Source organism: Staurois parvus, unplaced genomic scaffold (assembly GCF_062004578.1).
Source record: "Staurois parvus isolate SC_StPar_1 unplaced genomic scaffold, SC_StPar_1.0 ptg000390l, whole genome shotgun sequence".
Classification (NCBI taxonomy): Eukaryota; Metazoa; Chordata; class Amphibia; order Anura; family Ranidae; genus Staurois; species Staurois parvus.
Genome location: NW_028318186.1, coordinates 2,044,788 through 2,058,223, shown reverse-complemented (window position 1 = coordinate 2,058,223; position 13,436 = coordinate 2,044,788). Strand labels below are relative to the sequence as shown.

Here is a 13,436-nt window from a genome sequence, read left to right as displayed (position 1 = left end):
CAATATAGAAATGTGTGTTTTTTTCAGATTTCATGTCTGAGGTTTACAACCACCTTTAGGCTGTAGTAGACCTAACTAATCTATAAACAAATAGAAAAGTTAAGGACATGGGGCTGATTTACTAAAGGTATAGAGGTATTGATTTATTGAAATGCTCATTTAGCCCAGGGGTAGTCAAATTTTTATTGTTGCAGAACTACAAGTCCTATCATGTCTCTGCTTTGGTGGTCACACATGTGAATGTCAGAGTCTTGCAATGCCTCATGAGTATTTTAGTTCTGTAAGTTAGAGGGTTAAAATGTTACTAAACCCACATTAGTAAAATCAGTCTGTATGTGTAGTTAAAGCATGCTTGTTATACTTACTGTTGAACCTAAGTGGTTAATCCTCCACATTATGTAAAAAGGATGTTTGATCCTCTCTTCTCTGATCCTCCTCTTCTTCTACTGTCCCCAATCCATCTGCTGATAGAACAGAGCCTTGGGGACAAGCTGCACATGCTCAGTTTGGTATGTATTGCTAGAGAGGTTTTTTTTTTCGTGGGAGAGTGCATGTGATCAGCACAGGGCCAATCAGCGCTGTCCAGACAAATGAGAAGGGTTCTGCATCCTTCTACAGGAGAATGAAAACTCCTCCTACAAGCTTTAACCAGTGCTCTGCTGGACACTGATAGAAGTCACAAGACTGCTCTAACTGCTGATGAGAAAAGGTATTTAGCAGTTTATATTTACTAAAATAATTGCATTTCCATGTTGTGTGTACTGTGAGAGACCAGATATAGTGAATGCAGGGTCCTGGGTTCAGTAACACTTTAATATTTAATACTCCTGATCTAAGTGTCTGTGACTAAGGTGAAGCTGTTTTCACTCTTGTAATCTAGTTGTGCATTTAAAATCCTGCCCTTTAAAATTTACCTTGCACAAGAATGCCTGCCAGTCTCCCTAAATCCTCGGGGGAGTGCCTTCTTTCATTCTTTCCACCTCTAGGGAGCTTTCCTCTCCTGATTCTCCTGCCACTAGCTCAGGTCACTGGATATATCAGAGCTTTCTATCTGGCATTGCAAAGACTCATCTGGCCTTTTCTAGGTGTGGTTTTATTTTCATTTCTCCTGTCTGCCATGAAGAGGAGCTGACTCTTCCTTAACAGAGCCAGCATGCCAAACTCCTCAAGCAACTGCTATCTGTCCTCACTGTTACACACTGTCCAGGGGCTTCTTTTCCTTTGCACAAGTTTATATCCTTAAAGGGTTAGTTCGCCATTACAAAAAAAAACTGCCTATGCAGGTAAGGAGTGCCTATAGACAAAAAAAATAAAACTGTGCAGTTTGAACTAAAGCTGGATAATGCCCTTTCTATAGGTGTAGGCCATTTACATACCTGCCAAAGTCTGGCCAAAAAACTCACACAGGTGGAATCATCCAATCCTGTCTTGTTGCTAGGACATTGCTAAGACACTCCCAGCTGTTACTGTTCACCTCCACCATCACAGGGGCAAGATCTCAAACCCCAGCAGATGTGCGGTCCATTACCTCCTCCATTGCAGCATCATTGAGCTCAGAGCTACTGCAACAGGGTTGAGAGAACACATGTGAGGGGGTTTGAATTGGCTGGGAACATCGTAGCAACAGCTTAGCAACAAGGCAGGATGTGGATAATGCATTTTCTTGACCAGGCTTTGGGAGGTACATTATTGGCCTACACCTATAGCAAGGGCATTATTTAACTTTGGCAAAAGCTCCATCGTTTGTTTTTTTTTATCTTCAGGCACTCCTTAACTGCATAGGCAGGTTTTGGTAAAGATGAACTAAACCTTTAAGGCCTCAGGATCCACCCTTTGTACACCAAACTTTAATAACTTGTATTCCAAGTAAAGTGACAGCATTTATACTTACTGAGCCACACCCCTCATCACTTCCCCACACTGCCAAAGCCCTGGCAAACAGAATGGGCCTTTTGGGTATGGGGTAGCTGGTACGTGTCAAGGCTGAGTGGCCAGTTAGCAATCTGTCTCATGGAGGTGCCTTGATGTTATCCCTCTAAACTCTGACAGCAGTTGACACTGGTGTCTATGGGGGGGGGGGGGGGCATAGTGTGTCAGGGTAAATGTACATACCTTGAGGGAAAGGGGGGTATATACAGATGCTGTTATGTTGCCCTGAATGGCAAATGACAATGTCCCTCTAATTACTCTTGAGGAAAGCTTAGAACCTTTGTCGGGTGTTTATCACTATCCTTGCCCTCCTTCTTTTTTTACTTCTAGTCCATTTTGTTTGTTCTTGTCTGCCCCTGCAGTGTCAAACAGGACATTTACAAAAAAAAGCTTAGAGGAAGAACACAAGAAGAAAATGACTGCCCAAAGCAACTTTTCTTTCCATTATCCCAGAAAATAAGAATAAGACCAGATTGGTCATTGTGAGCAACACATCTGCTTCTGCTCCCATTTTTTTTTTTTAAATAAAATAAAACCACTGTTGATTGTTGGTCTCTAAACTGTCACAAGCCAGTAAATAACAATTATTTGTAGTGCTCCAGGTCATTCCATGCTACCAGACATAAGAGGTGACATGGGGCAGATCAGGAGCAACCAGGAACAGACGCAAGGCTGCACTTAGCAATACAAATACTGCTGATGGAATTAATCTTGTATCTCCTTGCAGTTGCACCAATTACATTTCATATGGAATACTTCGGCATAATTCTGTTATTTTAAAATAGTCTAGTATAATCTGGATTTCCCCCTTTCTGTACTAATATCATTGGCTACCGATTACAGAAAACTTCACTTACTGACGCTAGACACCGCCAAGCAGTCCAGCTAGAATATCTTTAAATTATCCATCTGCCAAAATGTTTAATAGAAATGTTATTCAAGCCGCATTATGAAGATATGACTTACAGCAGAGAATTTTATGTTCACTGTCGTATTAATATGTCACTTCCATGTTGTACCAATGACACATTGAAATCCCAGCGCTGGCCTAATTAGCTGGCGTAATTAGCATTAATTTCCCAAATGTGATGTGTATTACCCTTTAACAATATTCATAGATTGATAATTAAGAAGGTGTTGACTGTACAAGAATCTTTAGTGTTTCTGAGCCTCAATTGGTCTTTAAGGACACTTCAAAAATTCACGTGGGAGAAAGTGTTTCATAGTTTGCCATGAGTTTTCATCATAACATCATCTGTAACATGAGGATGAGGATGCTGCTGATAGTATTCAATGTATAGCTGAGTGATTGGTTATTGGGTCATTCTATCCAAAACTGACATTTGAGTAGGTGCTAATGTGTTAAATCACCTCTTAAGTAATCTCTGTTAATATTTTTTTAAGGACCGCCAGACCACCAGGTGTGGCCATTCTCTTACCAGGATTGTTAATCTTTCCAAAGATGGATCAAAAAATAATTCAGTTCAGCAAGGACTGACTGAATTTCAATCCATCTACTGTATGACAGTTACCACTCAAGAGAAGTCTATATATATATATATATATATATATATATATATATATATATATATATATCAGATTCTCTTGAATGAGAATGCTGTAGCCAATCAGCTACAGCACTGTTCGGTGTATTCTGACAGTGATGGAGTCCCTGCTGTCAGAAGACCGTAGCACCATGGGGAGGATTCCTCTATCTACCCCATTTGTGTGGATGGGGGAATCCATTTGTTTAAAAAAAATAGATTTACCTAGGTCCAGCTTAAATTTTACAAAGGATGCAAAAAGAAAATACTTCAAATTGGATGTGAATGGGTGGAGACTGAGACTGAGTTAAAATTAAGAGTCTACCTTTCCTTACTTTTGGAAAAAATCTGGAGATTTTGGTGAAAGTCTTCCATTTTGGCAAAATGCATTGAAGCTGTTGGGGAAGGCAAATGTAGCCAGGTGCTTGGCTAAAACACAGACCGAGTTAGGGCAGGTGCTGTAATGTTCTCTGTGCTCTCAATAGACTTCAGCTAAATGTGTTAACACTAAGTTGCCTCTGTCCACCACCGGGGCTCAAGAGCATTGATGGTTGGCAGCATTGGATCATGGGAGATGTTCAGGAAAGAATGCTATGGCAGTCAAAGGACCATATGAACATAATTTACAATGCAAGCCAAGTGTAAGAGGGGAGAGATTTGTGATGTCCGAGGCTGAAGTCTGAGGAACTCTCTCTTTGTTACGAGGTGTGCACATACCTAGGGTTGCCATCTCATCCCATTAAAACCAAACAGATATTAATTACATGGGTTCTCAGACTAATTTAAGGCGCATAAGACACTAAGTGAGTTTAATTACCACCTCAATCAGCCACAGAACCTGTGTAATTAATGTGTTTAGTTTTAAAGGGATGAGGTGGCAACCCTACACACAGCAGTATCCATGCCACCAGAGATCTGAATCCCAACACACAGAGTAATGCCCAGTATTCAAGTCACCTATGAGATCTGAATTCCATCAAATACAGCCTACTCCCACTGTCTATATTGCCAATGAGATCTGAACTTCACCACACACAGCTCTCTTCCCAGTATACATGCCACCAATGAGAGCTGAACCCCACCACATACAGCTCATTCCCTGGTAAAACACCTTGATCCCCAGGCAGAAAATCTCAGTAGAAATATGCATTGATTAGAATGCATGAATTAATGAAGTAAATATATATACCACCAAGGAGATTTGTACTCTAACACACACAATTCACTCCTCAGTACCCAAGCCAGATGGCCCTTGCCTAGCTGATAATATTATGACAATGTGCAAATTAAACTTAGTACTATTATGATGAGAAAAATACACGAGACTAATAGCTACATGGAAAAAGCCACCTCTTTATCTGTGTCATCTAAAGGCAAAGGCCTCTGTGCCTATTGGTAAACCCAGCCCTGCTTGATCCAGTTACTGATGTCCACAGACTCCTTTAACTTTGTATCTACTGTAGTTGAAGCATGGCCAGCGCCTTGAAGGTGATACCAAAAGGGTGGCAGATACAATGACATGGAACACTTCACTAGACACCATTGCCCAATGGTGTCGTCACTGGCCATATCAAAAGATCCTCTGCCACACCGTAATCTCACTATGCCATGTGCCTGTGTGCTTCTCATTGGGGAAAGCAATTAAGGTTTTAGGTCCTGTGCCACACATGTGCACCAACAACTACTGCGCCAACAGAAGGTTGTGGTCCAAACTTCAATGTATTTCTAAAAAAGCCAGTAGAATCAGCCCTGTCCATTTAATAAAATAAGCAGCATTCCCCCCTGCCTCTTTGGCCCCTCACTGCTGTTCTGTAATGCCACGATAACTTGTTTAGGTCAGTAGGCAACCAAGGACACCAGTGACTGAACGCAATGCATGAACTGATCCAGGGCCAGCAGAGGAATAGGAAGCTGCATGTAGGTACTGGATTGGTAGCCACGTCTTACTTTTTAAAGACTTTTGTAATATATTTATATAGTTTCTGCGTTGATTTATCGTATTGTATCGTACACAGTAGGTGGCAATTTAACCCATAACACTCTTACATTTGCCCCTTTGATTTTTGTTTTTTTACCCGATGGATCAGTTTGCTCTTTCCATCCACTTGGGAAGATGATTTCTCTCATTTTTTTCTTTACATTGCATATATTTTCAACCGTACGCGAAGCAAAATATTTGTCTATGAAAAGTATTTAATGGTAACGCGCCGAAAATGAAAGCGTAAACAACATTTGAGAATTGATCTTTAAAGCTTTGCTCACACTGAGCACCTGGGGCCAGTACCGACTCTGTGAACGAACCTCCGCGGTGTTATCAGCTGTGGATCTCCTTTCTAGAATGTTCAAAGACAAAAACAACAACATAGCTGCTATGGATTTACACTAAGGAAAGAGGCTTAGCGTCCACCTGTTACTTTACTGCAAACAGTATTCTGCAAAGGAAGATGGGAAGATGGGCACCAGTCTTTTTTCACATACAAATGATTGGAGTATTTTTGAAAGGTTGATATTAACCCATGCCCATGCTATTATACCAACCTGTGAGCCATTAATTCCCACCCTCTTAATTCTCCCGTTGCCATTATAACCCTAGAATGCACCAAATCAATAGAAGTTTTTTTTTTTGCATGTGTGTATGCACTTTACACTTTTGAACATTTAATCCCTGATGAAGTCTTGGAATGCAGTGAAACATGTAGGGTAAAAATATAGGATGGGTTTCAGTGGGAAGGAGGAGCAGGAATTTGAAGTCTTATTAGCCAATAAATATTGGAGAGAAAAAAAAGAGAGATTTGGATTCAGAAACTGAGGAATAAAGAAAAAGAGAGATATAAGATAGAAAAGCTATGGATAGAGAAGACATTAAAAATGAGGATTCATAAGATAATCTAAATATGAAGTGACTTTGAATCCTATGCCACTTCCCAAATGGAAGGAAATATAGAAAATAAACACACATTAGATACATTTTAGCTTTAATATTAAGGGATACATTATGAGTATTGTATGTCATATTCATTAACTTTCATTATTTATGGAGCAATTGTCCCCTGACGGGCCCACTAGTTTGTCCCAGGTTCTCTTTAGAAGTTAGTGTAGAGCAGCTAGGCACACAGTAGCGCAGACAATCTCACGTGCTCAATGATTAGATTTGAGCTTTATTATTAAGGGATACATTATGAGTATTGTATGTCATATTCATTAACTTTCATTATTTAGGAGCACTTGCCCCCTGATGGGCCCACTAGTTTGTCCCAGGTTCTCTTTCGAAGTTAGTGTAGAGCAGCTTAGGCACACAGTAGCACTGACAATCTCGCCGGCTCAATGATCAGATTTCAGGTGTCTTTTGATGCTTTATTGAAAGTTGAACTGGGTTGGGGTGCAGCGAGCTCTGAAATACTCCAGAACACAGTGAAAAATCAGAGGGCACTCTTTACCTTGTCTACACTCCTTAAGATTGTCCCCTCTTAGCAGGCAGGGGAATGAGTAACTCATTCTAAACCAGTAGCACTGGAGCAGATGCTCACAGGGATAGTAGCAGTAGACAGTCACTAGGATCCTACATTCAGGCCTGTATTCACAATGTCCCTGGATACTTGGATGTCTCTGTCCAATATCAGGTTGATTTGGTCCATCTATTTTCAGAAAATAAGCTCCCAAGCTACCAGTGAGCTGGGACCTCAATGAGATCCTACAGACTGCAGCTACACTACCCAGAAGGACTGCAGCTACACTACCCAGAAGGGCAGCAGCCCTTCAGGATGGGGACCTCTCCTTCTGGACAAGAAACCTGCTGCTCCAGGCCCCAGACTGTTTATGCACTCCTCAGCCACCTACTGGAAGTCCTCCCCTAGGAATTGGCTGAATCCACAAAAATATTAGGTTAAGTTAAGCTTGCAGCCAATGAGACCCAGAACAGTCAAAAATGATTACACACCACTCCAATAATTACACAAGACCTAAAGAACTAAAGAACCTTTGGAGGAACCTATCTAGGAGGGTGCTACTTTTAAAGGAAACTTGAAAATTCTCCCAGTTGCAAGCACTAACTACTTTTTTAGGTCTAGGGGGCATGAAAAACTAGATCTACTTACCCGATTCTCTGCTCCTGCAGACTCCTTTATGTTTCTAGACTGGCCCTTACAGAGTCTTCTTCCCTATACACCAGCAGACAAAGGTCCTGACAATTCTGGGACCATAACCAATGGCAATGGATGTAAGAATGCTGAGGCACAGTTCACCATTGGAGTATGAGGGAATGCCGTCTGTCAGGGATTCCGTAAGTTAAATTGTTTTTACCATCCCCTAAACTAAATAGGTCATTAACAGTATGGGAAAATTTTCAGATGTCCTTGGAATACACTTAAAATGGAATAATACTCTCCTTCTATCCAGAGCCACAGTGTCCCAGAGCTCTCCGCTGTCATCTTTGGCTACCATGGCTTCCAGGTACCATTCCTCTGCAATTTTTATTGGCCTGGCTGAGATGCTGTAACTCACACAAGTTCATTCATCTTGGCATTGCCAAAATATGCAGCTCAGTGTACAAGGTGTACAGGCAGACAAATCTGCAATAAATCCTGCCTGTTTGACAATTTTTCCCCTGCTTTAAGTTCCACTTTAAAGAAGATATTCCTTCAATGAAAAAGAACTAATACACACCTGCCCTAACACCTGTGGGGAGGTGCAGCATGGTGCAGGTAGTAAATACACAGAGTCCGAGTGCGGTAAACTTGGAACATGTATTGAATAGAATGGCAACGTTACAAACACCCTGGTGGGATAGTGCTGCCGGGGTATTAACTCACAGTTCAATGCAATCAAAGATGTGGCTGAGGAGAGAAGCTGACAGCGTCTGTTTCAGATGGCAATGTCCTGTCTGGCGAGTCTGGTCCCAGAAGAGGAGGCTCCTTCCCAGGATAGCGAATCCCTAGCTTGGCCCTTCTCGCCTGGAACCTTTCCCTACTGCTATTTACTTTCCATAACAAGCGGGGTCTCTCTCCCAACACTAGCCACTCACAAAATGCATGGCAAAACCCAGGGACTGGAACTTAAATAGACCCTGCTGACCAAAGATGGCCAAGAGTCACATTACCGCAGAGTAGCCAACCGGAACACTGTTCCATTGACTCAGGAAACCATAGAGAAACAGTGTTTCCCTTGGACTTCCAGGCTTGGACTGAGTGCTGCCTACAGTGGAGAAAACTACACCTGCTTACATACTCATACCTTTTTTACTTTCACATGCTTGAAGATCTGAGTACACCTAAAAAGATTTGGCTTCTGACACTTCCAGGAGTGTCGAAATTTTTGTCTCTGGCTGCGGCGTTTTATTGTTCCTTCTAACAGCCTATTTGTCACACCAGGAGTGTGTTGGATGCTGAAGATTGTTCAGCAAGCTCAGAGGAAGAAAGCTGATGGAGTGACAAATAAAAGCAAAAAGTCTCTTGATGCAGACTGGCCAACTATCCATCTCCAAATCTCCATAACATAGTAGAGAGGTGCTCTGTAGTTCACCAAAAACGAAATCTCAGGCAGGAGTAAAACAATGTCTGGGATTTTAGAGCAGCTTTGTCAGCTCTCTACAAGAAGTTAAAAATGTATTAGATTTCCATCAGGATCAAAAGATGTTCTTTTGCACTTATCAAACAGATCCAACAAAAAGTGTTCAATGGTATATTTAACAAACTAAAAGGGACAAATAAGTGAAGTTAATTCATTGTTAGGGTCTAAATAGACTTTAAAGATACAGTAACTGACGAGAGGACCAGGCTTGCCTAGAGCAGCAGAAGACCTCTCATGGGGGTACCAAATACCTCACTCTTTGCAGCTGGCAGTTTTGGATAATTATCCCCAATGGTCACACAAACAGCAGTGTTCGGATCTAAAGATTAATAAAGTCTGGCACCAAAACTACAAATTTTCTTCTGCAGTACACTTAGCCAAGGATTCATGAATATAAAGTGCAAAAATGTTTTAAATATGGCCAACAAAACTGAGTTTTAAATGGAATGGTCTATTGTAATAATAATAATAAAAATAAAATAATTCCCATTAAGTAAATACATTTAAAAATTGGAATGTTGGCAGCTAAATGTTATAAATGATAATGGGGATAAAAATAAGTGGCAATAAATAATTAAAAATGTAAACAATTTACTTATTAAAAAAGCATAGATGTCAGCTAATAAACATAAAGACAATCAATTCACATACCATGCAAGAAAACCTAAAAATTGACAGTTTAGAAGGAAAGACTAGATACAATAAACTATCAAAGCAAAGTGGAGATAAACAGCACAAAGCTATACACATCTTAAAGCCCAATTGTGGGCAACTAAAAAATTATACCTTGCAATGGAACTGTGTCTTCACTGCAGGGGCTAACTGCTTGTTATGTCTAGGGGAGAAGAGAAACAGTTTTATTTACCTGATCCTTCACTCCACTGGCAGATGGCATTCCCCTACACTCTGGCAGTGGACTGTCCCTCTGTGTCATCATGTCCAATGCAGGGCTATGGATCCTGCACTACTTTTGATGACATTAGGATCTTAGACAGCTGGAAAGTATGCAAGAAGACCCTGTAGAGACTGGTCTAGATGCATGGAGTAGCAGAAGATCAGGCAAGTGAATCTTTTTTTTGTTCCCCTAGACCAGGGGTCTCCAAACATTCTATAGAAAGGGCCAGTTTACAGTCCTTCAAACTTTATGGGGGCCAGACTGTGCCCAGTGGGAGTAAACAATGCCCGATTTTTTGGTATTGGGGGAGAAATAGTTGATGTCCGTGGGAGAAATAGTGCCCCATTTTTGTTGTCAGTGGCAGGAATTATGCCCCATTGGTGGTTTCGGTGGGAGGAATTATGTCACATTGTTGGTGTCGGTGGTGGGGATTATATCACATTGTAGGTTTCGGTGGCAGGAATCATGCCCCATTATTGGTGTCGGTGGCAGGAATTATGCCCCATTGTTGGTGTCGGTGACAGGAATTATGCCCCATTGTTGGTGTCGGTGACAGGAATTATGCCCAATTGTTGGTGTTGGTGACAGGAATTATGCCCCATTGTTGGTGTAGATGACAGGAATTATGGCTCAAGGGCTGGATAAAGGCAAAAAAAGACCCGTATCTGGCCCCAGGGACGCAGTTTGGAGACCAATGTCCTAGACCACAATGAGCAATTAACAGTACAGGCACAGCCCCACTACAGTGATATTTTTTTAATTGCCCAGAGTTGGGCCTTAGTGTAGACACAAGCTGCAAGCACAGCTATGGTGGCATCTACAGCTGGCATCTAATAGATTAGTCTGCAATCCACATGGACTGGTGAACATTCAATAGAACTAGTTCTCCCTCGTCCCCTTTTCACATTGGTAGCAATCCATGTCTGAGGAGGAAGACCCATTTTACTGAAAATACCAGATAGCTACAGCTAGAGTAAAGGAAATAATAGCTAAAAAAGTGTTCCATGTAACTTTAAAATCCTATTTCAATCTATGAGTGTGTATAGGTGGATTTTTGTAGCTTTTTGCAGATGCGTTATTAGGTATCGACATGGTTTTCCTCTGTGTGTCAACATGCACTACTTAAGCGTATTGCCCTGCATTTTCAATGCAGTTTTGAATTTAGGATTTGGGGTGGATAGAGTGAACAGTCCTTGACAATGGTGTGTTAACCTGTTACCAACACATCAGAATGCCTCAAAATTTGTATTTAACATGTGATTTAACTTTTATAGACCTCCGAAGCAGGAAAAAACCCTGATATGTCATATTTTTAAAGATGCGTTGCCCTGCATCATTGAGTTAGGAACAAACAAAAACATTTTAACCTGGACACATGAACTTTAGCATGGTAGAATATATGTGTTAAAATTCAACAGTGTAAATCGGCCCTAAATGTTGTAAACCTCAGACATGACATATGAACAAAGCATATCCCTCTATAGTGTGTACTTGTCTCAATCCAGAGCACTAAGTGTCATTTCTGTCTGCTGCCTTGTTCCTCTGCTATCTGCATGTGTCACTTCTGACACATTTTCCAGACACCAAGAGAAAAATGGTCACAGGGGAGGGACCTCCAGCAGATTGACATCCTCAGCTCTGTTCCTGTGTGCTGTGTGAAGGGGTGTGTTTTCTTCCCTTCAATCAATTCTCAGAGCTCTCCTCAATGAGCTCTGCAGAGTGTAATTTTAGCTCTCCACCTCCTTTTTTCTGAACATTAAGACAAGCTTTATAAATTTAGTGTTTTGAATGGATGTAGAGTAGGGAATACTGCAGATAAACAGGTATGTAGGAGGATTTGTTTAATCTCTGTATCACCTGAGGCCAGTCACTTCATTTGGTATATGTAGGGGTTTGCAACCATTTTAAAGTATATACTATATACTATAGGCCAGGGGTGGGCAACTGAGGCCCTCCAGCTGTTGTAGAACTACATGTTCCATGAGGCATTGCAAAACTGACTGTTACAAGCATGACTCCCAAAGGCAGAGGCATGATGGGACTTGTAGTTCACCAACAGCTGGAGAGCCACAGTTTTTTTCTTTTGAAGTCGGCGGAAGTACGAAAAATGAAAACCCGTAAGTGAACAAAAAATGTGCTGGTGCAAAACCAACACAAAAAAGTGCACTTAGGGGTGTGCTTTGTCCACCCTCCGAAGGGGAAGGACCTCTACCCTGATCCCCTGGGGCACGAAGCTCTTGACAGGGACTAAGGTTCCCATGTGGTCCACCTAGCCAAAAGACCTGGCGGACCCCTTTCCTTGAGGCTAGCCTAAACCAGCCACCAAGTACTTGGTAAGGGGGCTCTCCCGAAGAGAAGCCACCCTAGGGACAGGGGAGGAAGGAACCAAAAGGCCACACATCCTCCCCCTAGACTTCAGGTTTAGGCCCGAGGACCCACACCCTACAATCCGTGAGGGAAAAAAACACACACATAACTGAAAAGTGAAAAAACATGGGAGAAAAATAAGTTAAATAAATAAATAATAAAAAAGTGGCCGTGCAATTGTGCACTGGCTAGGCCCTGAGGCCCGTAGCATAAAAATTGCTCTGGACTTAGCCAAAAGGCCTAGCCCTAAAAGGTGCAGTGCAGAAAAAGTGTTTAGAACAGTGAGCATGTGCACGTTTCACTTGTGGGATCCCATTCCCATGTGCTACTAAGAGCACCCCTGGGGCGACCACTCAGGGGGCACTGTTCTGAGGACTTTCTGCCTCCCCGGCCCCTGGCCAGACAAGGTAGATCTGTTCAAACCAGGAGGAACTGGGCCCCTCTGGTTTTCCAGGGGGAATTACTCCCGGGCCCCAACTGCCTGTGGGCGCCTCGGTTTCTGTTCCAGCCTGTACTAACCATCAGGACCCCCATCCTTCCAGCAGGAGTACTATACAACCAATCATCCCCCCAAGCAGGAATGATGGTGGAGCACCCCTACTGGACACTGATAAGAACAGATACTACACTTGATCTTAGCCAAAAGGCTGAGACACAGTTGCCCATCCCTGCTATAGGCAAAACTTTTTTTCATTTTGGATAGAATAATGGAATGTTATAGCCAGGTTTTGTTTGCCACCTGTGTCCCATTGGGGAGATTTATCTTCACTTCCTGTCTCATAGCCAAAACAGGAAATGAGAGGAAATCCTTGCAAATTAAAGGAATCCCTTAACCCCCCCCAAGGTTGCCAGTACTAGTTTTGCCAGTACTAGTTTACTAAATTGGGAGATTTCCCCTTTATTACTGTTCTGGGGGCAACCCAAAATTTGAGCCTTTTTTACTTTCATTTTCAATGATAATGGTAGACAGGACAATTAGAGAGTGTGAATCTCCCTAACTGGGACACAAAAAGCAATGTGCACTCTGTCCAAAACTAAAAAAAAAGGTTTGCATTTAGTTATACGTTAACAAATAAAGTGACCTTGCATTTGTTCTAATCATTAAAGTATATGTAAACCATACCAGTTTAAAATAG

General features: G+C 41.8%; 1 pseudogene; it reads right to left on the bottom strand.

Annotated features, from left to right (window-relative positions):
- Positions 1–12,842: 12,842 nt before the first annotated feature.
- Positions 12,843–12,959, bottom strand: LOC149455537 (U2 spliceosomal RNA; annotated as a pseudogene).
- Between the last annotated feature and the right edge of the window lie 477 nt (positions 12,960–13,436).